The sequence below is a fragment of the Ornithorhynchus anatinus genome, chromosome 12 (assembly GCF_004115215.2).
Source record: "Ornithorhynchus anatinus isolate Pmale09 chromosome 12, mOrnAna1.pri.v4, whole genome shotgun sequence".
NCBI classification, from domain to species: Eukaryota; Metazoa; Chordata; class Mammalia; order Monotremata; family Ornithorhynchidae; genus Ornithorhynchus; species Ornithorhynchus anatinus.
The window spans coordinates 20681086-20706741 of NC_041739.1; the positions used below are offsets into that span (position 1 = coordinate 20681086).

Below are 25656 nucleotides of genomic sequence, written 5' to 3' on the forward strand. Positions count from 1 at the left end.
CTACCTCTCCTCCCTTCTCTCTTTCTACCGCCCACCCCGCACGCTCCGCTCCTCTGCCGTCCACCTCCTCACCGTCCCTCGGTCTCGCCTATCCCGCCGTCGACCCCTGGGTCACGTCCTCCCGCGGTCCTGGAACGCCCTCCCTCCTCACCTCCGCCAAACTGATTCTCTTTCCCTCTTCAAAACCTTACTTAAAAATCACCTCCTCCAAGAGGCGTTCCCAGACTGAGCTCCTCTTCCCCCTCTACTCCCTCTGCCATCCCCCCTTTACCTCTCTGCAGCTAAACCCTCATTTTCCCCTTTTCCCTCTGCTCCTCCACCTCTCCCTTCCCATCCCCACAGCACTGTACTTGTCCGCTCAACTGTATATATTTTCGTTACCCTATTTATTTTGTTAATGAATTGTACATCGCCTCGATTCTATTTAGTTGCCATTGTTTTTACGAGATGTTCTTCCCCTTGACGCTGTTTAGTGCCATTGTTCTTGTCTGTCCGTCTCCCCCGATTAGACTGTAAGCCCGTCAAACGGCAGGGACTGTCTCTATCTGTTGCCGACTTGTTCATCCCAAGCGCTTAGTACAGTGCTCTGCACATAGTAAGCGCTCAATAAATACTATTGAATGAATGAATGGTATTTGTTAAGCGCTTACTCAGCACGGCCTAACAGCAGAGTCCGGCTTTGGGAGTCAGAGGACTTGGGTTCTAATCCCGCCTCCGCCACTTGTCTGCTGTGTGACTGTGGGCAAGTCGCTTCACTTCTCTGTGCCTCAGTTCCCTCATCTGTAAAATGGGGATGAAGACTGTGAGCCCCATTGTGGGATAACCTGATTACCTTGTCTCTACCAGCGCTTAGAACAGTGCTTGGCACATAGTAAGCGGTTAACAAATACCACCATTATTATTATTCCAAACAATCACTCTCCCCCCTTCAAACCTGATTACCCTGTATCTACCCCAGCTCTTAGAACAGTGCCCTGCACATAGTAAGCACTTAACAAACACCAACATTATTATTATTATTCAAAGCCCTGCTAAAGGCACACCTCCTCCAAGAGGGCTTCCCAGACTAGGTCCCACTTTTCCTCAGCTCCCCCTCCCTTCCGCATCACCCTGACTCACTCCTTTGCTCTCTCCCCTCCCACAGCACTTATGTATATATGTATACAGCTATAATTCTATTTATATTCATGCCTGTTTACTTGTATAGATGTCTAGATACTATTTAGTATTTAGATGTCTAAATACTATTGAATGTCTGTCTCCCCTCCCCAATACTGTGAGCCTGTCCAGCACTTAGAACAGTGCTTGACACATCATAAGTACTTAACAAATACCATTAATTATTATTATTGTGGGCAGGGAATGTCTCTATTGCTGTATTGTACTTTCCAAGCACTTAGTACAGTGATCTGCACACAGTAAGTGCTCAATAAATATGATTGAACTGACTTGCTTTGTTTTGTTGTCTGTCTCCCCCTTCTAGACTGTAAGCCCGTCATTGGGCAGGGATTGTCTCTATCTATTGCCGAACTGTACATTCCAAGCGCTTAGTCCAGTGTTCTGCACACAGTAAGCACTCAGTAAATGCCATTGAATGAATGAATCATAATAATAATAAAATGAATTACAGGGCTCTGAACACAGCAAGCTCTGAATAAATATGATTGAATGAATGAGTGAATTAATAATAACAATAATAATCATAATGTTAGTATTTGTTAAGCACTTACTATGTGCCAAGCACTGTTCTAAGCACTGGGGTTGATACAAGGTAATCAGATTGTCCCACGAAGGGCTCACAGTCTTCATCCCCATTCTTTTACAGATGAGGTAACTGAAGCATAGAGAAGTGAAGTGATTTGCCCAAGGTCACACAGCTGAGAAGAGGCAGATTAGATTAGATTAGAACCCATGAACTCTGACTCCCAGGCCAGGGCTCTTTCCACTGAACCATGCTGCTTCTCTGATAAATGATAAATGCTGAATGATAAATGGCCCAGGGGCATCGGGGACCGAAGGGCAGAGGCCAAGGCACCAGGCGGTCCCCGGGGGGGAACTGGAGCAGGCCCTGCCAGTCCTGGGCTTGAGTTGGGCCCAGCGCTGACGCCTCAGGGTCTGCGATCCACCCGACGCCCCCTCGAGCCCCTGCTTGGGCCCAGGGCTGAGGAAAACCACTCCCTACAGGCGGCCCCCATTCACCCAGGCAGCTGCCAGCTTATCAACTGTGTGACTTTGGGTCAGTCACTTAACTTGGCTTCAGAGCTCTCCATCCCCTTGCCCCCTACCTCTCCTCCCTTCTCTCTTTCTACTGTCCACCCCGTACACTCGGCTCCTCTGCTGCTGCTAACCTCCTCACCGTCCCCCGTTCTCGCCTGTCCCGCCGTCGACCCCTGGCCCACGTCCTCCCGCTGTTCTGGAACGCCCTCCCTCCTCACCTCCGCCAAACTCACTCTCTTCCCCTCTTCAAAGCCCTACTGAGAGCTCACCTCCTCCAAGAGGCCTTCCCAGACTGAGCCTTCCCTTTCCCTCTGCTCCTCCTCTCCTCCCCATTCACCCCCTCCCGCCCGCTGCTCTTTCCCCTTCCTCTCCCCTCAGCAGTGTGCTCATTTGTATATATTATTTATTACCCTATTTATTTTAATGATGTGTATAGCTCTATGATTTTATTTATTTTGATGCTATTGATGCCTGACTACTTGCTTTATTTTGCCATCTGCCTCCCCGGCTTCTAGACCGTGAGCCCGATGTTGGGCAGGGATTATCTCTATCTATTCCCCAGTCGTCCATTCAGAGCGCTCAGTCCAGTGCTCTGCACACAGTCAGTGCTCAATAAATACGAATGAATGAATTTTTCTGTGCCTCAGTTCCCTCATCTATAAAATGGGGATGAAGACTGTGGGCCCCACGTGGAGCAAGCCTGATTACCTTGCATCTCCCCCAGGGCTTAGCACATTCATTCATTCAATCGTATTTATTGAGCACTGACTAGGTGCAGAGCCCTGTCCTAAGCGCTTGGAATGTAGGATTGGGCAACAGATAGAGACCATCCCTGCCCAACAACGGCCTCACAGTCTTCTCTCAGGGAGGCCCCGTTGTTCTTTCTTCAGAGAGCTGTATTCATTCATTCATTCATTCATTCATTCATTCATTCATTCATTCATTCATTCATTCGTATTTATTGAGCACCGACTAGGTGCAGAGCACTGTCCCAAGCTCTTGGAATGTACAATTGGGCAACAGATAGAGACCATCCCTGCCCAACGATGGGCTCACAGCCTAGAAGGGGTCTAAAGAAGGGTGCTTGGCACATGGGAAGTGCTTAAGAAATACCACCATCACCATCATCTCTTCCCCTCTTCAAAGCCCTACCGAGAGCTCGCCTCCTCCAAGACTGGGCTCCCCCCTTTTCCCTCTGTTCCTCCTCTGCCCTCTGCTCCCTCCCCTCCCCCTCAGCTGAGCCCCCCTTTCCCTCTGCTCCTCTCCCTCCTTCCCCTCCCCTCAGCACTGGGCTCATTGGTATATATTTTTATCACCCTATATATTTTGTTAATGAGGTGTACATCCCCTTGATTCTATTTATTGTGATAATGTTGTCTTGTTTTTCTTTCGTTCTGTTTGACTCTGCCGTCTGTCTCCCCCCCCCACGATTAGACTGTGAGCCCGTCTTTGGGCTGGGATGGTCTCTATCTGTTGCCCAATTGTCAGCGCTCAATAAAGCCTATCGAATGAATTATCTCTGTTGCCCAATTGCCCATTCCAAGTGCTTAGTCCAGTGCTCTGCACATAGTAAGCACTTAATAAATCCTATTGAATGAACTGAATGAATTGTGTCTCTCTCTGTTGCCCAATTGTCCATTCCAAGCACTCAGCCCAGTGCTCTGCCCATAGTAGGTGCTCAATAAGTCCTATTGAATGAATTGTTTCTGTTGCCCCACTGTCCATTCCAAGCGCTTAGCCCAGTGCTCTGCCCATAGTAGGTGCTCAATAAATCCTATCGAATGAATTGAATGGTCTCTGTTGCCCAATTGTCCATTCCAAGCGCTTAGCCCAGTGCTTCGCCCATAGTCAGCACTCAATAAGTCCTATCGAATGAATTGTCTCTGTTGCCCAATTGTCCATTCCAAGCGCTTAGCCCAGTGCTCTGCCCATAGTCAGCGCTCAATAAACCCTATTGAATGAATTGTGTCTTTCTCTGTTGTCCAATTGCCCATTCCAAGTGCTTAGCTCAGTGCTCTGCACATAGTAAGCACTCAATAAACCCCATCGAATGAATGGAATGAATTTTCTGTTGCCCAATTGTCCATTCCAAGCGCTTAGCCCAGCGCTCTGCACATAGTAAGCGCTCAATAAATCCTATCGAATGAATTGAGTGAATTGTCTCTCTCTGTTGCCCAATTGTCCATTCCAAGCGCTTAGTCCAGTATTCTGCCCATAGTCAGCACTCAATAAATCCTATCGAATGAATTGTCTCTGTTGCCCAATTGCCCATTCCAAGCGCTTAGTCCAGTGCTCTGCCCATAGTCAGCACTCAATAAATCCTATCGAATGAATTGAGTGAATTGTCTCTCTCTGTTGCCCAATTGTCCATTCCAAGCGCTTAGCCCAGTGCTCTGCCCATAGTCGGCGCGCAATAAATACGAGTGAGTGAATGCATGAACCATCATAAGTATCATTTATGATTATTAGCAGGTCCTGACAGGAAACTCCTCCTCCCTCCCCCTCCCTCCCTCCCTCCTTCCCCCTCCCCCCCTTCTTCCTCGGCCCGCCCGACTTCCCCTTCCTCCTACGTCATCAGGCGGCGCCGGCTGGGCCGGCGGGCGCCGAGGGGGGGCGAAGGGGCGGGGAGCGGGGGAAGTGGTTGCTAGGCGACTGTCGTCATCGGGGCGCGCCGCTCCCCTCCGTCCCTCCGTCCGTCCGTCCGTCCGTCCCTCCCTCCCTCCGTCCGTCCGTCCGTCGGTCGTTCGGTCGTCCCCTTCCCCCTCCCCCGCCGTCCGTGGGTCCGTCCTCTCGGGAGCGAGAGGCGAGAACGGGTGAGCGGAGGCGGAGGCGGAGGCGGAGGCGGGCCGGTCCTCCCTCCCTGGGCGGAGGCGGAGGCGGTGCCGGTCCCATGCCGGAGCGGGGAGGGCGGCGGGGGTGGTGGCCGTCGGCGCGGAGCGGAGCGGGCCGGGCCCCCCGAGCGCCCGAGGCGGGGCCGGGGCCGGGGCGGCCGGCGGGGCCCATGTGAGGCGGCCCGGCCTCCTCCCTCCCTCCCTCCCTCCGTCCCTCCGCCTGCCCCTCCCTCCCTCCCGGGCCCCTCCCCCTCCGGCCCCCGGGGCTGGGGGCCTCGGGGGGGGGGGAGGGGAGGGGGGAGGGGAGGGGGGTCCCCCCCCAACCGTCTGCCTCCCCCGACCGCCACCACGACGAGCGGGACGACACGGACGCACGGACAGAGAGACCACCACCCACCCCTCAGCGTAAGTGACCCCGGGGCTGGGGGGGGGACGGGGACGGACGACACACCCGCCTTCCGCAGCCCGACTGGACATTCCCAGCGCTCGGCACAGGGCCCCGCGCTCCCTAAAGGAGAATGGGGGGATTGGTTGAGCGCCTGCTTGTGCCCAGCGCTGCTCTTGGATCCAGGGGACTGAGCTGGTCCCACGTGGGGCTCATCGTCTTCATCCCCATTTTACAGACGAGGGCACCGAGGCCCCGAGAAGAAGAATGATAATGTGGGGATCGGTTAAGCGCTTACGCTGTGCCCGGCGCTGGGGCGATCCGAAGGACTGAGAGGGTCCCACGTGGGGCCCCTCATCGTCTTCATCCCCAATTTACAGACGAGGGCACTGAGGCTCTGAGAAGAAGAAGAATAATGATGTTGGGATTGGTTAAGCGCCTACTGTGTGCCCAGCGCTGTTCTAGATCCCGAGGGAGTGAGGCGGTCCCACATGGGGCTCACCGTCTTCATCCCCATTTTACAGACGAGGGCACCGAGGCTCCGAGAAGAAGAATGATAATGTGGGGATCGGTTAAGTGCTTGCTGTGTGCCCAGCGCTGGGGCGATCCAAGGGACTGAGAGGGGCCCACGTGGGGCTCCTCATCGTCTTCATCCCCAATTAACAGACGAGGGCACTGAGGCTCCGAGAAGAAGAAGAATAATGATGTTGGGATTGGTTAAGCGCCTACTGTGTGCCCAGCGCTGTTCTAGATCCGAGGGAGTGAGGCGGTCCCACATGGGGCTCACCGTCTTGATCCCCGTTTTACAGATTGAGTCACCGAGAATAATAATAATGCTGCAGTTTGTTAAGCGCCTGCTATGTACCCAACGCTGAGGAGATCCAAGGTAATCAGGCTGTCCCACGTGGGGCTCACGGTCTTCATCCCCATTTTACAGATGAGGGCACTGAGGCCCCGAGAATAATAACAGTGATGATGTGGGGATTGGTTAAGCGCTTACTGGGTGCCCAGCGCTGTTCTAGATCTGAGGGAGTGAGGCGGTCCCACGTGGGGCTCACCGCCTTCATCCCCATTTTACAGATGAGGGCACTGAGGTACCGAGAATAGTAATAATGATGATGTTGGGATTGGTTAAGCGCTTACTGTGTGCCCAGCGCTGTTCTAAGCGCTAGGGGGAATACAAGGTAATCAGGGGTTCCCACGTGGGGCTTACCGTTTCCATCCCCATTTTACAGATGAGGGCACTGAGGCCCCGAGAAGAATAATGTGGGGATTGGTTAAGCACGTACTGTGTGCCCAGCGCTAGGGGAGATCCAAGGGACTGAGGCGGTCCCACGTGGGGCTCACCATCTTCATCCCCATTTTACAGATTGAGGCACCGAGAATAATAATAATGCTGGGATTTGTTAAGCGCTTACTGTGTGCTGAGCGCTGGGGAGATCCAAGGTAATCAGGCTGTCCCATGTGGGGCTCACGGTCTTCATCCCCATTTTACAGATGAGGGCACTGAGGCACCGAGAATAATAATAATGTGGGGATTGGTTAAGCGCTTATTGTGTGCCGAGCACTGTTCTAAGCGCTGGGGGAGATCCAAGGGAATCAGGTGGTTCATTCAGTAGTATTTATTGATCGCTTCTTATGTGCAGAGCACTGTACCAGGCGCTCGGCAACAGATCGAGACAATCCCTGCCTAATGACGGGCTCACAGTCTAAACGGAGGAGATGTTTTCCCACGTGAGGCTCACAGTCTTCATTCCCATTTTCCAGATGAGGCCACTGAGGCACTGAAAATACTACTACTAATAATGTTGGTATTTGTTAAGCGCTTACTATGTGCCGAGCACTGTTCTGAGCACTGGGGGAGATACAAGGGAATCAAGTTGTCCCATGTGAGGCTCACAGTCTTCATCCCCATTTTCCAGATGAGGGAACTGGGGCCCAGAGAAGTCAAGTGAGTTGCCCAAAGTCACACAGCTGACAGGTGGCGGAGCCGGGATTAGAACCCATGACCTCGGACTTCTAAGACCAGGCGCTTTCCATTGAGCCACGCTGCTTCTCTGTACGGTTGGATGAATGAATGAGGGAGGAGCAGCGTGCGCCAGCGGCAACCAGTTGACTCAGTGGATAGAGTCGATGACTTGGGAGTCAGAGGTCGTGGGTTCAAGTCCCTGTGCAGCTGTTTGTCAGCTCTGTGAATCTGGGCAAACCACTTCGCTTCTCTATGCCTCAGTGACCTCATCTGTCAAATGGGAATGAAGACTGTGAGCCCCACGTGGGACAGTTGATCACCTTGTATCCTCCCCAGCGCTTAGAGCAGTGCTTTGCACATAGTAAGCGCTTAACAAATGCCGTCATTATTATTATCAAACAGTCGTATCGAGGGAGTGCCGACTGGGTGCGGAGCACTGTCCCAAGCGCTTGGAAAATACGGTGCCGCAGCGGAGACGGCCCAAGAGCCCGGGCTGCATCACCATAATGATGATGATGGTATTTGTTTAGTGCTTACTGTGTGCCGAGCACTGTTCTAAGCACTGGGGGAGATGCAGGGTAATCAGAAAGTCCCACGTGGGGCTCACAGTCTTCATCCCCGCTTTACAGATGAAGGAACTGAGGCCCAGAGAAGGGAAGCGGCTTGCCCTAGGTCACACACAGCAGAGTAGTGGCGGAGCTGAGATTAGAACCCACTCTCTCTGACTCCCAAGCCCAGGGTCTTGCCCCTAAGCCACATTGCTTCTCTGGGCTTGGGCGTCAGAGGTCGTGGGTTCTAATCCCGGCTCTGACACTTGACTGCTGGGTGACCTTGGGCAAGTCGCCTCGCTTCTCTGGGCCTCAGTGACCTCATCTGTCAAATGGGGATGAAGACTGAACAGCGCTTGGCATGTAGTAAGCACTTAACAAATTACCATCGTTACTATTTGTGTTTGATGGGAAGGGGTGGTGGGTCCTGCAGTGCCTGGCTAGGAGGTGGTGGAGGTAAAAAATAATAATATTAATTATTATTATCCCAAAGCCCCCCTGCCCTTCTTCCAGCAAGGCCTTTGGAACACATGCAGGGGAGATCCACTCTCCATCCCAGGTCCCAGGAGCCGGCAACATTCGCAGAAGCAGCGTGGCTCAGTGGAAAGAGCACGGGCTTTGGAGTCAGAGGTCATGGGTGCGAACTCCGGCTCTGCCACTTGTCAGCTGTGTGACTTTGGGCAAGTGACTTAACTTCTCGGTGCCTCAGTTACCTCATCTGTAAAATGAGGATTAAGACTGTGAGCCCCACGTGGGACAACCTGATTCCCCTGTGTCTACCCCAGCGCTTAGAACAGTGCTCGGCACATAGTAAGCGCTTAACAAATACCAACATTATCATTATTATTATACTGGGCTCGTCGTCTTCAACATCCTTCCCCACCAGTCTTGGGAGGACCCTCACTCCCCGACAAGTTAATCGCCTCAAATCTCCTGGGTCTTATCTGCACCCCAGAAATTGTCCGGAGAACGTCTGAGCTCTCTGATTTCTCCTTTCCCCAGGGGAAGGGGATTGGGAGGCCCGGACTGCAAAGCCACCCACCGCCACCCTCCCCTCTCTGGGGGGATCGGATGGATGGTTTATGTGTGTGTATATATGCTTTTTAATCCCAACTAACTGAGAAGATTCATCCAAGAAGTCTCCTCTTAGAATATATATATTCTATCTATCTATATCTATCTATCTATAGATATAGATAGATATATCTATGAGAGCTTGAACTTCCCTCTTATTATTCCCGGAACACCAGACAGTTCACTCTGCGGAAACTGGAAAATCGGATCATTTAGAATTGAACTCTTGAACTCACCTAATTTTAGAAAAAGGTGACTTCTAGCTTTGTTTGTGTGAAACAGGTGACTTCTATTAGTGTATATTAGTATTCCAGGTAAATTCATTCGCATGTTATCTTAACTGTAAAACTCCAGAGGTGAGAGTGTTCATGAGGTAAAGAAACCCCTTTCAAAGCAGGCGGTTGCACTGTTATTTAGTAGTAAATATTACTGTTAACATTGTTTAATAGTGAATATTTAGCAGTGCCCGTGTTGGAACATTGCAGCAGTACAAGAAAAGTTGCCTAGAGAACGGAGTGCTGGATTGGGAATGTCCAGTCGGGTGTCCCGACTATCTCTGCCTTGTGCAGCCTTGGGAACTTGGTGTGCCTTATGAAGATACATGTTTTCTTATGAGTAACACAGATGTGCTACCTCACCAAGGATTTTGTGGGAAATAACTCCCAGGAGCTTTACCTCAATGAAAAAAAATGTTGGGCAATGCATAAATGCTGGCGAGAGATGTATGCATTTCATTATCAGGAGGGCCAAATTTGACTTAACTGAAGTACTGTGTGCAGGGCCTCTTAAATAGCCTTTCAGATGAGTATTATAAATAATTTAAGAAGGTACTCTTTACAGAGGTAGGGGTAATTTGAAGTGTTTTTTGCTTTATCTGACAAGTCCAGCCTCAGCTTCTCTGGCCACCACATGTTTTCCAGTGGACTGGGGCTCTTTATCATCTACCACAGGTGTTTATATATCTTCTTTCTGATAACCTCTAAGCATTTAGTTCAGAGCTACTCTTTGTTTCTCACTCCTTTCAAATTACCCTGTATACTCACTGGGGGAGTCTCTGGACATTTTATTTTCTTTTAATTGATCCACAAAATCCAGGATTCTTAAATGAGGTTTTCAGGCAGCCCTTTTAAAATCTGCTGGCGAAATACAAACCAATTGCAGTTTTCCAGTGCTAAAAGTATGGTCTCCCATCTTTTGAAATTCTGAATTTCTCTTCTGCTGCTTTTCACATTTTCCCCCTGGACTCGTACCGGAAAAGCAGGTCCAGAAATTGTCAGGAGTGGTGAGGGACCAGTGTAAAATGCTCTTTTTCACATCGGAAAAATCCTGCAAACCAAGAAGGATTCGTTCATTCAGTTGTATTTATTGAGCGCTTAATGTGTGCAGAGTACTGTACTAAGCGATTGGAAAGTAGGGTTCAGCAGTGAAGAGAGACAGTCCCTGCCCACACCAGGGCTTAAAGTCTAGAAGATCTGTATTAGTGACACTCCAGCTAGACCAGGGTTAGAGAAGAGGGATTTCACCCTTTTCCTTCAGCTGTTTATAAAGCATGGGCAATAGCCCAGGTTTTTTTGTTTTTTTTTAATGGTATTTAAGCACCTGTTATGTATCAAAACTGTCCTAAGCGCTGGGGAAGATACAAGATAATCAGGTTGGACACAGCCTGTGTCCCACTTGGGGCTCACAGTTAACTTTATTTTTAAAAATTCTTTTGCTGTCTATTCTCTAAACACTTAATGGCTTTTCTTGAGTAATTCCTTATCTCCCAGCTATTTTAATATCATTGCTTTCTCATTCAGGAGTATCACTCCACTCACCTTCACAGCATTTTAGATTAATCGTTTAAAACACACAAAAGATGTTCTGGATATTTGCTGGTAAATCAGACACTTCTCTATAGACCTCTATGTGGAAATGCACCAGAGCAATACTCTCGTGATTATAATTGAGGCAAAAGATGTTAAGCTGATGGTTGGTACTTCTAGAACGTGGTAAGAAGGCAGGAATCCCTCAAAGTTCTGTATTCTAATTACATTTTAGAACGTTCCTTTTGAAAATGGTCATGCAGAGCACTGTACTAAGCGCTTGGGAGAGGACAGATCGTATTTAGAGTATAATTTCGTGTTGGATAATTCTTTAAGAAGACTTTGTTGGGAATATTTTTCCTTTTTGAAAAGTTGGTAAAATAGATGGCACAGTTGATCATTTCTCTCAAATTGAGTGCGGTCAGTTAGAAGCGTTTAAAAGTCTCATCTGCCTTATTCTCCGACAGCCAACCAACCCCGTTAGCGGAGGTCGGGACTTGGAGGCCAAGTCTTGGAGGCCCGCTGTGGTCTGCAGCTGCTCTGCCTTCACACCTGGAGAATAGCCCTGGGAAATTTGAAATGGAAATGGGGAGGATCCAGCTCTTACTCCTGATGAATCCCGCTCCTTTACATTCCTTTGCGTTCCCCAGGCCTCCCCCTTGCGATCCTTCTAGAAAATCCTCCCCAAGGATTTTTAACAGGAAGTAGGCATTTGGGAAGTTTTATAAATTGGAGAAATAAAATGCTGGGTGACAAGTCTAGAAAGTAGTACCTTCGGTATTTGGATAAATATGAGGTGTATCATGGGCATCGGAAAGCCCCGGTTTCTCCTCAAAACCCCAATCCTTGCCTCTTCCTTGAAGAACCACTCTTGGGTGTGAGAGGGTAGTTTACTCTCTCAACGTTAATTTTAATTCACGTCTTTCTTGTTGAGCCTGCCGACACAAGCTTTTAACGAGCTACTGTATTTGCCACTAATGATCAGGCACGGTCTACCAGTGAGAAAAAGTAAATTGTTCATGTTTTGAAGCTGTATTTACTCTTTCAGGCTACTAGAGTACCTTTCAGGACATTGGAAAAGATGATTTTCTACAAATTGGATCTTGGTGGCCTGAAGGAGCTGATGCAACTGCGAAAAGTGAGCAATTTTCCCCCTTATTGGCAGACTAAAGCACACTAGGAACTGGCAGCTGACTGACAGCGCACTTCTCACCTACTTGGTTTAATACATTTAGGAGAGTTATGTGCCTCTGAGAGTTAGAGTGACTGCTTACAGTAAAAGCCAGGTTTCCTTATGTCCAGACTTTTCAGCCAGGACTGTCAGGTTTGGTAAAGAAGGCAACTTTGTAGTCTTAGAAGGCTTTTCTAGGTATAAATGGTGTGTGCCGCTAAAACCTTGATTTTCCGTGCCCCGCTCTCCAAGCCGTCCACAAAGGTTCAGCCCTCTTCTGGTTACTATCTCATAAAGGCTAAAGGTAGAGTTGACCCTGTTGGAATTTGAACCTGTTTTCCAAGAAGTCTAGAAGTTTTTCTAAACTGGTGCTTTGAACAAGAGGCAAGTCTTTTTAGGTCCTTGATTCTTCCTCCATGGGCCTGCATTTTTGAATCATTTGGGTAGAAGTGACAAGCCTTGGTATTTAGTTACCAGCTCTTCGGGCCATCAGTTGTCTTGAGCTACGAGGAATGAAAGTTGGTTTTTTTTAGTATGTTTGTCAAGCCACTTAAATGATCAGTTACAGGTTGATCTCATTTTAAGATCAAGGGCATTTTTATGATTTACCATTCTGTTAGGTTTTGAATTTTATTCAACTGAGGCAAAAACCTATTTGTGCTTGTGTTTCTCACTGTGTTTAAAATCCCACTCTTGTGTAGATTTTCTTGATAACAAAATCTAATCATAGCCATAGTAGAGGAATTGTTGGCTTCTCCCTCGCCTCTGTCATGTGGGCACAAATGTGTGAAGGAGTGCCATATACTGCATTTAGGGTCTTTCTAAGAACCTCATGGGGACTTATGCTGTGAATGTCTTGTGTTCAGAAAGAAACCTGTGTACTTCTCTCTTTAAGTTAAGCAAGTTTTAGGAGGGTAGCTGGTAAATCAAGGGACATATATTGATAATTAAAAAAACCCCAACAAACCCACAACTTTCCTGATATTCATGGCCTTGTCAGTAATCATCTTCAAGAGTGAAAAGGTTCTGGAGAACTAGTTTTAAAAATCTGGTGTCTGCCTTATTATTGAGGCACCTTCCCTTGCTTTCAGTAGGATAGCCTGCCGCTGATCCTTTGTGTTGATAAGGCGGTAAACATGCTGATCACTCTAGATAAGCCAGGGATTTTTGATGTATGCTGTTATATGAGGAGGAATTGTGCTTCAGTGGTCCGTTCCTTCTAGATGGTTCAAAACGATGCTGGTAAAGCTGTGACATTGCAAGGTGTTATATGGATCTATAGAGAGGGTACTTGGATTTAGCTCCCATCAGTGAAGTTTGTCTTTATTTTGTCTCAACAAAACTTATCCAGTCAGAAGATTAAATTCCAAGTACTATTAGGATTTCTTTGCTGATCCCCCATTGCTCTTTTCATTAATTAATGAATCGTATTTATTGAGCACTTACTGTGTGCAGAACTCTGTATTATGTGCACGGGGAGTTCAGTATACTCCCCGTGCACATAATACAGAGTTCTGCACACAGTCTAGAGGGGGAGACAGACATTAGATAAACTATGGATATGCACATAATTGCTGTGGGACTGAGGAAGGGATGAATAAAGGGTGCAAATCCCAAGTGCAAGAGCAACGCAGAAGGGAGTGGGAGAAGAGAAAAACGTAAGAGCTCAGTCAGGGAAGGCCTCTTGAAGGTGATGGTCTCTTAATAAGGCTTTGAAGATGGGAAGAGTGATGATCTGTCAGATGTGAAGGGGGAGGGAGATACAGGCCAGAGAAGGATGTTGGCGAGGGGTCATCCGGGCTGGGATGTAGTAGGAAATCAGGGAAGAAAGGTAAGAGGGGGCAAGGGGATTGAGTACTTGAAAGCCTGTGGTAAGGAGTTTCTGATGCTGAGGGGGATGGGCAACTACTGGAAGTTCTTGAAGTGGGGGAACATGGACTGAATGGTTTAGTAGAAAAATGATCCGGGCAGAACAGAGTGAAGTATGGGCTGAAGTGGGGAGAGGCAGGAAGCGGAGAAGTCCGCAAGGAGGTCAAGGTGGTAGCAATTTGGATATACAGGAAAGGGCGGATTTTAGCGATGTTGTGAAGGTTTTCATAACACCATATCTATCTTTCGAACTCCTCCTAAGCAATTCTCCATTTCTCTTTTCCCATGGAGCACCAATTCCCAGAGCAAATTTAACTTCCATTCATAATTTTTGGCTTTAAAAGCGTCTTGGAGGATTTCTTCACATCTTTAAAATTTCATCTTTGGAACACCCTACTCCTTTACCCATAACATTAAATTTTTTTTTTTTTTTTTTGCCATTTCCCAGTCTATCAGTTGTTCCTCTCTTTCTACTTCCTTAAATCTTTCCTCAGGCAAAATTCATCAGTTACCCCCTGACCTTTATATTTACTTTTACCCTGGGTTATTCATACGTGGTTCATAAATGAAGTTGACCTTTTAGCAGACGTGGAAGTTCAGGCGTACATGCTGCAGGCTCATCTGTCTCCCTGGACCTGCCCAAGAAGTTCAGATTGCTTTATGGAAGCATCAAGATTAAAGTGAGGAGGTAGGTGTAGGGGAAGCCGAAGATCTGATGGCAAAAACGATGATGTTTTCTGTTGATGAGAATTCAGCTGCTTTAGAGGAATGCGTTTGGAGCTGTCAATTTTCAATTAGTTGTGATTGAAAAGGCACTTAGAGTCACCTGGAATTAACCTAGTCTTTCTAATCTGTAATCCCGCTTACTCTTTTGGAGACTGCTCTGAGCACTCTTAAATTTGGTTGTGTTAGAAGTCAGCTTCTTAAAAATCGAACAGGGTCACGCAATAGAGCAGCAGGCTAGAGTTGACTTCTAAGTATAATTCAGAACAATAATTTTCTTCAAGTTCTCGGAGATATAGATCCAGGCTACCTTAGAGACCAGCCTTCTCTTTGTCTGGAGTGTTTGCTGTGGAGATTGAGAGCTTCTGTTAAATCCTTAGATTTCAAAGCTGAGTTTGGGTAGTTAACTAAATTGAGTAATTTATGCATTTTTTTCCTAGCATTTCTGAACTCCTGCTCAGTTCAAGACACTCTCTAAGCATTTGGGAGAAGGCAACCAGACAGGATACATGGCCTCAGCCCTAAAGGAGCTTCCAGGCTAATAGGCTAGACCAACAAAAATTATCTGTAAATAGTGTGAGCAGGAGGAAACCAAGGATACAACAGGAAGTAGTACAAGTAAGGGTGAAATGAGTAGTGATACTGTCAGTATTAGCTCCTGACTTTTGCCAAGCATTGTACTAGGTGCTGGTAAAAAATTCACAGAAGAGAATCAGACACAGTCCCTGCCCTTCAGGGAGCTCACAGTCCTAGAAATATAAAAGGGGAAAGTGGGCTAGTGACAGACAGATAAGGAGCGATGAAATCAAACCCGAAGACAACATAAAGATAAGGGCAAAGACCCCAAAGAAAAATGAAAACCAGTAGGGTCCTGTGGCTTCTCGGGGCTCAGAGGCCAAGAGTCCCCATCCTGGCCACGGTGGCCACTTGGGCGGCCGCCACAGCTTTTTCTGAGGATTTGTGCAGGCCGCTCGGTGGTGCAAGGCACGATGGATTTGGGTCTTCTCGGTGACCCGGAGGAGAGCCACATGTAAAAAGTTCAAGTGCCAATCTGTGTACGTATGGGCATAAGTGCTGAGGATAGGAATCAAACATGTAAGGGCCGAGGGTGGCTATTGGGGTGGCACAGCGAAGGTGTTGAGTAATTAATTGTGGAAGACTTCCTGAGAGGTTGGTAGAGTTTTGAAGATAGGGCGACCTGTGGCTTGGCAGGAGGGCACTTGGGGCCAGGGAACCAGAGTGAATGAGGTCTCGGAGGCGGGAGATTTGAAAGTGAGGTTTAGCCAGGAGGTGAGTGTGGAAGGAGCAAAGAGAAATGTGAACTGGGGAATATTTGGTAAGAAAAGCCTCGAAGCCCAGGTTTTGGTCTTTTGCAGAAAGGGATGAGTAGCCAGTGGAGGTTTTTGAGGAGGGGAGAAATGTGCGCCAGGCAGCTACATCTAGATGGATTCAACTGGGGAGAGGCGGGGGGTAGAAAGATGAACAAAGAGAGCGATGAAGTAGTCACTTCAGGATTTGATGAGTCCCTGGACAAGAGTTTGTGGTTGTCTGGGCGAAGGCGAACTGGCAGACTTGGGAAACGTGCAGAAAACCTGGCAGGATTTTGTGGTTGATTTTATGTAAGAGTGCAGAAATACACTTCCATAGATCCCTAGTGGTATGTGAATAAGTGCACCTCCAAGAGGCAGTGTCGTTCAAGGACAGCATTCACCGGTAAGGCCAATTCTAGTTGTATTTGAAATATGGTAATATGACTGAAGAATAGAAAAGAGGAAGGAGGTTAGGCTGCTGCATCCTTTCATGATTTCCCCAGGTATATTAGGTTCAATATAACTTTTTAAAAGCTATGGGTATGACATTTCCCAAAACGAACCTGTCTGTCAGAGACTTAGGCATGAAAAAGGTTCAGATTGTGGAGCTTGGGACCCCTTGTTTTTTGGGTTAGAACTTGGGGTAAATGTCACCACATCCTCAGTGCAAACGTGTTACATTGAATTTAGGTTGGGGGAAAAGTTTATGAAAGCATTACAGTTCATATTACATTTTTTAAATTTTAATTTTGGTTTGGTCACAAAAATACAAAACCACTATGGGTCTAAAGTTCTTGAATTATCTGTTGAACTCTTCCAACTGCTTGAAGTGTTGGTTTTTCTTTTTGACCACGCACCCAGTTTCCACATCTGTAAAATGGGGATTAACACTGTGAACTCCATGTGGGACAGGGATTATGCCCAACCTGATTAGATTGCATCTACCCCAGGGTTTAGCCCAGTGCTTAGTACAGTGCCTGGCACATAGCGAGCACTTAACAAATACCATTAAAAAGAGAAGTTCTTCGTTTTACACTTAATGATGCCCTGGCCGATGACTTTCACTTTAAAAAATTCATGCCATGAATCCCAACCTGAGTCTGTTGAAAAATAAGTGTTACTTCATTGGCAACAGCAAACGCTGTGTATATCGCTTTAATAGGTGCCCTGGTGAATTTACATGAAGTTTTCACTGTGTGGGGAACATAAATCAGGAGCATATAATATTCAAAATTCCAATACACATGTACATGTATATAAATATAAACACAGATTCACAACCGTGAATAAAGGATAAATGGCTTTGAAGTTATCAGTATGTTGTGGATCAGGTATGTTTTGGTTAGGGGAAAAAAATGAATCGTGTGTCTTTAATCGACTGAATGAATGCTCAGAATTTTTATTTTTGCAAGAACAACAGGTATATACTTGAATATACTGTCAGCTTATATACCCTTTGGCTGCAGGGTAGCCTTCTCCAGGTAGACAGTCTGTTACCTCATCTGTAAAATGGGGATTAAGGCTGTGAACTCCATGTGGGACACGGGCTGTGTCCAGCCCGATTAGCGTATAAATACCCTAGTGCTTCCTAAAATGCCTGGCACATAGTAAGCATTTAACGGATACCAAAAAACAAACAAAAAAAGAAATCTACACCTCTAGATTCATGGCTATTTTTGACAATATAAAGGGCATATATTGGGCCAGTCTCATTTTGGCCTTGCTTGAAATTGAGCAACATTTTTCTAGATATTGAAGTTAATGTTTGTAACACTTCTGAAACATTCGGTTCAGAATTTTCATTACTGCCCATCTTGCTTGGTAGTATTGGTTGGTAATCTTGCTTGGTAAAGTTCGATTAGACTGTAAGCCCGTCACACGGCAGGGACTGTCTCTATCTGTTGCCGACTTGTTCATTCCAAGTGCTTAGTACAGTGCTCTGCACATAGTAAAGCGCTCAATAAATACTATTGAATGAATATGTATTTATAATCAACTCATTAAGATCTCATTTTTGGTTTATGAGAGCCCTAAAATGCAATTAGATCAACAGTGCAGCTTCCTTAGAAACGAAATTCAGTCGTTCGTATAATATTGGAAGCATGTTCCTGATAAACCCGCATTAAAGAAAATTCATGTGTATAGCATGCATATCTTGCTCAGTGCGCCATGCATGATCACAACCATTTTTTTTTTTTGACATTTTACAGAATTCTATCCTGGTAATTGTGCCCCCTTTTTTAAATGGTATTTGTAAAGCACCTGTTATGTGTCAGACTTTGTTCTGTGGGTAGTGCTGGGGGAGATACCAGGTCAAACCCAGTTTCTGCCCCACAGGGGACTCAGTCTGAGAGGGAAAACACGTGTTGAATCCCCATTTTGCAGTTGAGGAAACTGAGACACAGAGAAATTAAATGACTTGTGCCAGGTCATACAGCAGCAAAGCAGTGGATCCGGGACTAGAACCCAGGTCCTCGGGCTCCTAGGCCTGGGCCCTCTCCACTAGACCACACCAATTCTCCCTTCTGCCCTTGTTGGAAGAACCAAATGAGAAGCAGCGTCAAAATCATTTTGACACCAGATTTCTGATTGAGTATTACATCTTCAGATGTTAAGTGACTTGCCCCAGGTCATACAGCAGCCAAGCAGTTGATCCGGGACTAGAACCCAGGTCCTCGGGCTCCTAGGCCTGGGCCCTCTCCACTAGACCACACCGATTCTCTCTTCTGCCCTTTTTGGAAGAACCAAATGAGAAGCAGTATCAGAATCATTTTGACACCAGGTTTCAGATTATTGTTTACATCTTCAGGCCTTGCTCTGTAAGATGTGGGACCGAACCTCAAACAAAACCCAGCTCTCCACCACTACTGATGGGGAAAAGAAACCATGCAGAATCCCTTCAGATCTGACAGAGCTCACGATACTTTTGTGGAGTAATCTTAGGAACTTGAAAACTTTTCAGGACAGCTATTCTTTTCTTATAAAGTTGCCAGAGCCCAGGTCTGCATTTGACATGATTTTGATATTACTCCTTGTACGCCTCTTGAATCTGTCATGCAGTGAAGACCATATCCGCTGTGCTCCTCTGTAATCTGAAGTCACACTGGGATTCTGGGAATGTAAAGTTGAAAGTGCCCTGCAGGAGGATGCTGACTGTGAGCTAAGCAGAAGTGAATTCTGTCTTCCTGACTAAGGTGTTCAGTGGGATCTTTGATTTCCTGTGACAACCTCAGGATTCCATATTTTGAGAAAAAGTCAGTGCAGAGATTTGAGCCAGTGGTGTCGTCCCTCCTTGCTTGGAGGTCTTTGTAAACATCCTTTCAGATCTAGATGCTTTACTACTCTTGGTGACTAACTTCAGGGGTGACAATTAACTTTGTCAACTATCAGGTTGTCAACTATAAGGTTCAGGGAAGCAGAGAAGGCCTTGGATGAATTTCTTCCACTTAGCTGTGGATCCCTTGAGCCTCGGCCTCCCACCGCTTGCCATTCGTTATCCTAAAATGTTTTTGCGTGCTGCAACGGTATTTTCAGTGTCAGGAGGAGCTGCAAAGTATTGATGATGCATCGCTTGCCTTTTCCACGGGTAGTTATTTGATCTCCAAGTCGCACTTGTCAAACCTGTCTTAGTGGTATCTTCTAATAGTGGCCACAGACTTAATGGCTCTATCCAGACAGTATCTCAGAGACACTTGGGTGGCGATTACAGTGATAGGGGTAAATGGGTGTCTTGCTTGGATAGGGCTGCTACGGAACAGGGGCCATTTACTAAATGTTCTACGTGACGTATTGTAAGCTAACAGAAATGTCTTCGTATTACATCATTTAATGTGTATTTCCAGAGGATGGGAAAAATGCTCAAATGTGAATCTGTGAAATCCATCCACGGGTAAACTAGGGTGAGAAACCACATGAATTGACACGGCGTCTCGATGCAGGCTGTGCATTGGGATTTCTGATTTGGCCAAAAGAATAAAATCACCTGGAGCCAGATGGCCAACTATTGGTTGTGTCAGCAAAGACTGAGAAATGTTAGCTAGTCTAGTAAAGCTGTGCAATACCTAATGTTTTCCTCATACTTTTTGACGTAATAAATTTTAAAGCACTTGTGGGCCACATTAAATATCAGTGTCTCACTTTTCAAGTATTATGATTTTATAAATACACTGTAATGCTAAAGCTTTCAAAACTTCAAATTTACATACTGGGGAAGAAACCCAGTATAAAGATCAGCAGCTTGTCAGTTTTTACCTAAAAGCTAGTTGCCTGCGTAGCTATTATTTTTAAAAAATACCTATTCCCTTAAAAACAAAACCCTGTCAATTTATTGCCATTTGTTCTCCCCTCTAGACTGTAAGCTCCTTATGGGCAGGGAACATGTCTACCAGCTCTCTATATTGTACTCTCCTAAGTGCTTAGTACGGTGCTCTACACACAGTAAGCTTACCCCAATAAATACGATTGATTGTTCATAATTTAGTCGCTCGTGTCCCTTCTCTCAGAGCAGGTAACCAGTAGCTCAGACCATAGGCTGATGAGCCCCGTTGTCCCAAGGAAGGAAGGTACGTGTTCTCTGCCCTTCTCCCTCCCCTCAGGCCTGGGTTCCAGCCAACAGGCTCTCTTACTCTACTCTGTGAATCAGCATCCCCTGCTCATCTCGCTTAACATGTTTTACATCTGGATCCAGAGGGAGTTCATTTTGGAAGTTGTATAATGAATACTAACTTGATTAGACTTTTGTCCTTTTGTTAGAATTCTAAGAAACCTCTATTCCTCACAATTTGGAGCAGCTTAATTGGTTGCAAAAGAATTAATGTGGGACAATTTGCCGATCTGAATGTTGGCTTTTGGAGTTCTGTACTTGATGCCGACTCTTCTCTCAGAAGTTTAACCTTTTAAAAATTGTGTGTATTTGCATATCCAGGTTTTGATGCTCTTCTTTTGCACCCCCCTCTTTTCCTCCCCACAAAACAAGCCCCTTAGGTCCTGTTCTTTTCTCCCCATATCCTCTCACTACGTTGCTCAAGCTCTCCCATTGTTTGGGATTCATTCATTCAATCGTATTTATTGAGCACTTACTGTGTGCAAAGCACTGTACTAAGCTCTTGGAGGAGTACAATATAACAGACACATTCGTGCCCACCACGAACTCACAGTCTAGAGGGAGAGACAGACATTAATATAAATGAATGGGTAAATAAATTACAGATATATAGGTATATACATATGTGCTTGGGGATGGGAGGGAGGATGAATGAAGGAGGAAGAGCAGTTCAGAAGGGCGTAGAAGAAGAGGAGAGGCGGGTTTACTCAGGGAAGGCTTCTTGGAATGTGGGGAGTGGTGATCTGTTATGTCTTAGATTACCCCCTTTGGAAAAGTATGCTCATTTTCCAAGCAACAAGTCCTCACCTTGGGCCAGGCCACAGCATCCTCCCTCCCCAACTTTCAAGAAATGCCAACTCGGAGAACTTGCCGTTGGCCACTATAGCAAATTGAACGTAGTCTCACTACTCTGATGATCTTGAAGATGCAATGCTCAGGACCTAGTTCCTTCCCTCAAATGCCGTGTGACCTGAAAGAATGACTTCAATATAGCGAAGGAAAAAGAAGTTTCGATTGCTAGAGCAATCTTAACCTATTTTTTCAGGTGCTGTGAGAATGAACAGGTATGAGGATGTGCCGTGAGGATGGTTAGTATTTAATTCTCTTATAATAATTGTGGTATGTGTTAAGCGCTCACTTTGTGCCAGGTGCTCTCTTGAGCTCTTGGGTAGATTTAGGATGATCAGGTGGGATGTGGTCCCTGTCTCACATGGGACTCGCGAACAGGAGTTTGAGCCCCTTTTTACAGATGAAAAAGCCGGGTTGCGGAGAAGTTGGGTGATTTCCTCGAGGTCACACAGCAGCCAAATAGCGAAGCCAGGATCAGAACTCAGGTTCTCTGATACCCAGGCCATGCTGCTTCTCTAAGAGAACCCTTTCTCATGTCCTTCCTCTGGTCTGAACCCCTTCCCTCACCATATATGATGGATCACCTTCCTCTCCACCTTCAAAGCCTTATTAAGGTCACATCTCCATGAAGCCTTTCCTGATTAAGCCCTATTCCCTTGGATCTCTCTCGCCCCCCTTTTTTTGATATTTAAGTGCTTACTATGGACGAGGCACTGTACTAAGCACTGGGGTAGATACAAGCGAATCAGGCGGACACAGTCCTTGTCTCACCAGGGACTCACAGTCTTAATCCCCATTTTACAGATGAGGTGACTGAGGCACAGAGAAGTGAAGTGACTTGCCTACAGTCACACAGCTGACAAGCGGCAGAGCTGGGACTCGAACCCATGACCTCTGATTCCCAAGTCTGGGCTCTTTCCACTGAGCCACGCGGCTTCTCTAATATGCTCCCAACTGCTCAATAAATGGCACTGATTGTTTTTGAGTTTATCTGATTAGGCTGTCTCTCTACAGTGATTTCTTTGAACTGCCTTCTCTGAGGGCAAGTCAGCTGTAAAGTGAGCTGCTCAAACTAGATTGAAAAGACGCTAATTTTCCAATTTCAAAATTAATTGGTATGGGAAAATTGAGAAGTTCAAAGATTGGAAGGACCGGAGAATATGTATCTTTAATTGGATATGGAATGGGATGCTCAGCATTGATTAATCTTAAACCGTGTATCTTACTCTGCCTCCCAATTAATTTTTCCAAGAAAATGAGTAAAATAAATACTTGAGTAAAAGAGTACCGTGACTTTGAGCACTAGTTTTGTTAAACCTGTAGAATTTTGAGAACAATGTAAAAATAGTAAAACTAGTGTTGTCAGGTGGTCATATTGTCTTAGAAGCCAAGGTCCTATGTGTTTGGGGTATGTAAGAAGAAAGCAAAAGTTTAGATGAATCCAACAAGAAGATTGCCAGCTACTTGAAAGGGTTACTCAACAAATGCTTTACCAGAATGTAAACCATTTGGCGGGAATCTTTATATTTAAGTTTCAAGCTTTATGTTGAATTTATGAGATATGAAAAATTGTCCTCAGTCCAGGAATATGTATATATTGGTACACTTTTATTTAAAGAGAAAGAAATGCAAATGATATCTTCCCACACCTTTCTGACAACGAATGAAGGCGTGTTAGAAGAAAAACCCCTTTGTTGTGGGCAGGGAATGTGTCTGTATTGTTATATTGTACTCTTCCAAGCACTTAGTCCAGTGCTTTGCACACAGTATGCGCTCAATAAATATGATTGAATGAATGAACTTCAGCTGATTTTTTTTTTCCATTATCAGTTAGTCAGTGGTATTGATTGAGCTAGCCAACTTCCACTTAGAGGCTGAAAGCACTGATCATTTTGGGGGAAAAAAAAGAAGCCTAAGTGTGTGTGCCCGAGACAGACCTTTTCAGCACTATATTTTGACATTAGTGTTTTCAGTTAGAGAGATGCATAAGAAGGATGGACAACCCAAACAACAGTCCCCTAGATATGCGGTACAGAGTAGAGTAGCCAGTGATTTTGGGAGCCTGTGGTATTGGTTAACAAAATATTACACAGGAAGAGTCTCTTCCAGCAATTCTGGAACTCTGTTAATTTTGTTTCTGATAGTACAATTTCTTAGCTTATGGTTGGTTCTGTTCCTTTTTATTGCATATAATTCTTGAATCTCACTAATTTGGTAACTTTCCCAAGGCCTCCCAGCTTCTCAGTGTTTTAAAGAAGATAGCTATTTGTTTTCTGTTGTTTACTTTTTTTTTTTTTAACAAGTACTTACTGTTTGTCAGGCACTGTACTGAGCAGGTAAAATCAGGATAATCACGTTGGACACAGTCCCTGTCAACTGGGCTCACAGTCTTATTTGCCATTTTACAGATGAGGGAACTGAGGCCCAGAGAAGTTCAGTGACTTCCCCAAGGTCACACATCAGACAAGTGGTGGAGCTGGGGTGAGAATTTAGATCCTCTGACTCTGAGCCCCATGCTCTTTCCCTGATCCATGCTGTTTCCTTCTAGTTTGGAGAGTTGATCTCAAATACTTTTTCCTTATTCATAACAAGTATTTTGTTCCTTCAAATTGTCTAGTCTGAGTCTGTCTTAACAAATGTTCAATGCTATGATTTAAAAGTTTTACCAAAATAATGAAAGGAACACATTGAATGTTCATTCATAGTTTCTGCATTCAGAAGCCCTCAGGCACTTCTTTGCTAAAGCACAAAAGAAATGCCTTCCGACCCTGTGCTGCTGCACCTACTTCTTAAAAGGGATTCAGACGAGTCAGACACAACTCTTCCCTTCATAAAGGTGCTTTGCCTCTGCTCTGATAACTTTAGTATGGTTTAGGTACATACTCTGTGCAAAACACTGAGTACTACACTCTGGCAGGAAATAATAATGATGGTATTTTTTAAGTGCTTATTGTGTTCTAAGTGCTTGGGTAGGTACAAGGTAATCAGGTTGTCCCACATGGGGCTCAGACTTAATCCCCATTTTACAGATGAGGTAACTGAGGCACAGAGGAATTAAGTGACTTGCCCAAAGTCACACAGCTGTTAAGTGGCAGAGCCGGGATTAGAACCCATGACCTCTGACTCCCAAGCCCGGGCTCGTTCCACTAAGCCACGCTGCTTCTAAGATGCAAGGTAATCAGCTGTGACACGGTCTCTATCCCACTTGGGGCTCACATTCTAAGAGGAGGGAGATCAGGTATCAAATCATTCATTCAATCGTATTTACTGAGTGCTTACTGTGTGCAGAGCACTATACTAAATGCTTGGTAAGTACAGTTCGGCAGTAAAGAGACAGTCCCTGACCACAGCAGGCTTACAGTCTAGAATCCCCGTTTTAAAGATGAGGAAACAGGCCCAGAAAAATTGAGACTTGCGCAAGGTCACGCAGCAGGCAAGTGGTGGAGCTGAGATTAGAACCCAAATTTCCTGACTCCCAGGCCCATGCTCTTTCCACTAGACCGTACCTCTTTGATTCTCACCGCCGTCACTGATTTTCCCACTGTGGCATGGCCACTTCCACCTCTGAAGGCAGCGTGGCTCAGTGGAAAGAGCCCGGGCTTGGGGGTCAGAGGTCATGGGTTCGAATGCCGGCTCTGCCACTTGTCAGCTGTGTGACTGTGGGCAAGTCACTTCACTTCTCTGTGCCTCAGTTACCTCTTCTGTAAAAAGGGGGTTAAGACTGTGTGCCTCACGTGGGGCAACCTGATTACCCTGTATCTACCCCAGCGCTTAGAACAGTGCTCTGCACTTAGCGCTTAACAGATACCAACATTATTATTATGAAGGGAAGCCCAAGGCGGAGACAGGAGCCTTCTGCATTGAGTACCCCTCTTGTGAAAGTGAAAGCAGCCCACCCGCTGTGGGGTAACTTGTGAGGTTCCAACCTTTGCAGCTCTGGATTGCTCTGTTATCAGTTACTCTCCTTTGAGGGTTTCTGGAATCTCTGTGCAGTCGACTACCATCTCTGTGTGGGTGGACTGCCATCTCTGTGCATGATTTCCAAATATACCTCTCCAGCTCTGACCTTTCTCTTCTCCAGTCTTGCGTTTCTGTCTGTATTCAGGACATCTCTACCTGGGTGTCCTGCTGGCACCTCAAACTAAACACATCCAAAACAGAGCTCCTAATCTTCCCACCCAAATCCTATTCTCCCCTTGGCTTCTATTACTTTGGACAACATAAGTCTCTCTGTCTCACAAGCCCATAACCATGACATTTTCCTTGACTCATCACTCTCATTTAACTCAGTCTGTCACAAAA

The 25656-nt window shown here is 46.1% G+C and overlaps 1 protein-coding gene across 5 annotated transcripts in view; it reads left to right on the forward strand.

Moving 5' to 3' along the window:
• Window positions 1-5358: 5358 nt before the first annotated feature.
• The window catches only part of FBXW7 (F-box and WD repeat domain containing 7), a 217178-nt gene continuing 196880 nt past the window's right edge, over window positions 5359-25656 (forward strand). For 3 of the 5 annotated variants that reach the window (XM_029076398.2, XM_029076399.2, XM_029076400.2), the window contains exon 1: window positions 5359-5453. The gene's annotated coding sequence lies outside the window, so the exon portion shown is untranslated. Of the gene's footprint in view, window positions 5454-11877; window positions 11968-25656 lie in introns of all 5 variants that reach the window. The other 2 variants (XM_039913749.1, XM_039913750.1) reach the window with 1 other exon arrangement.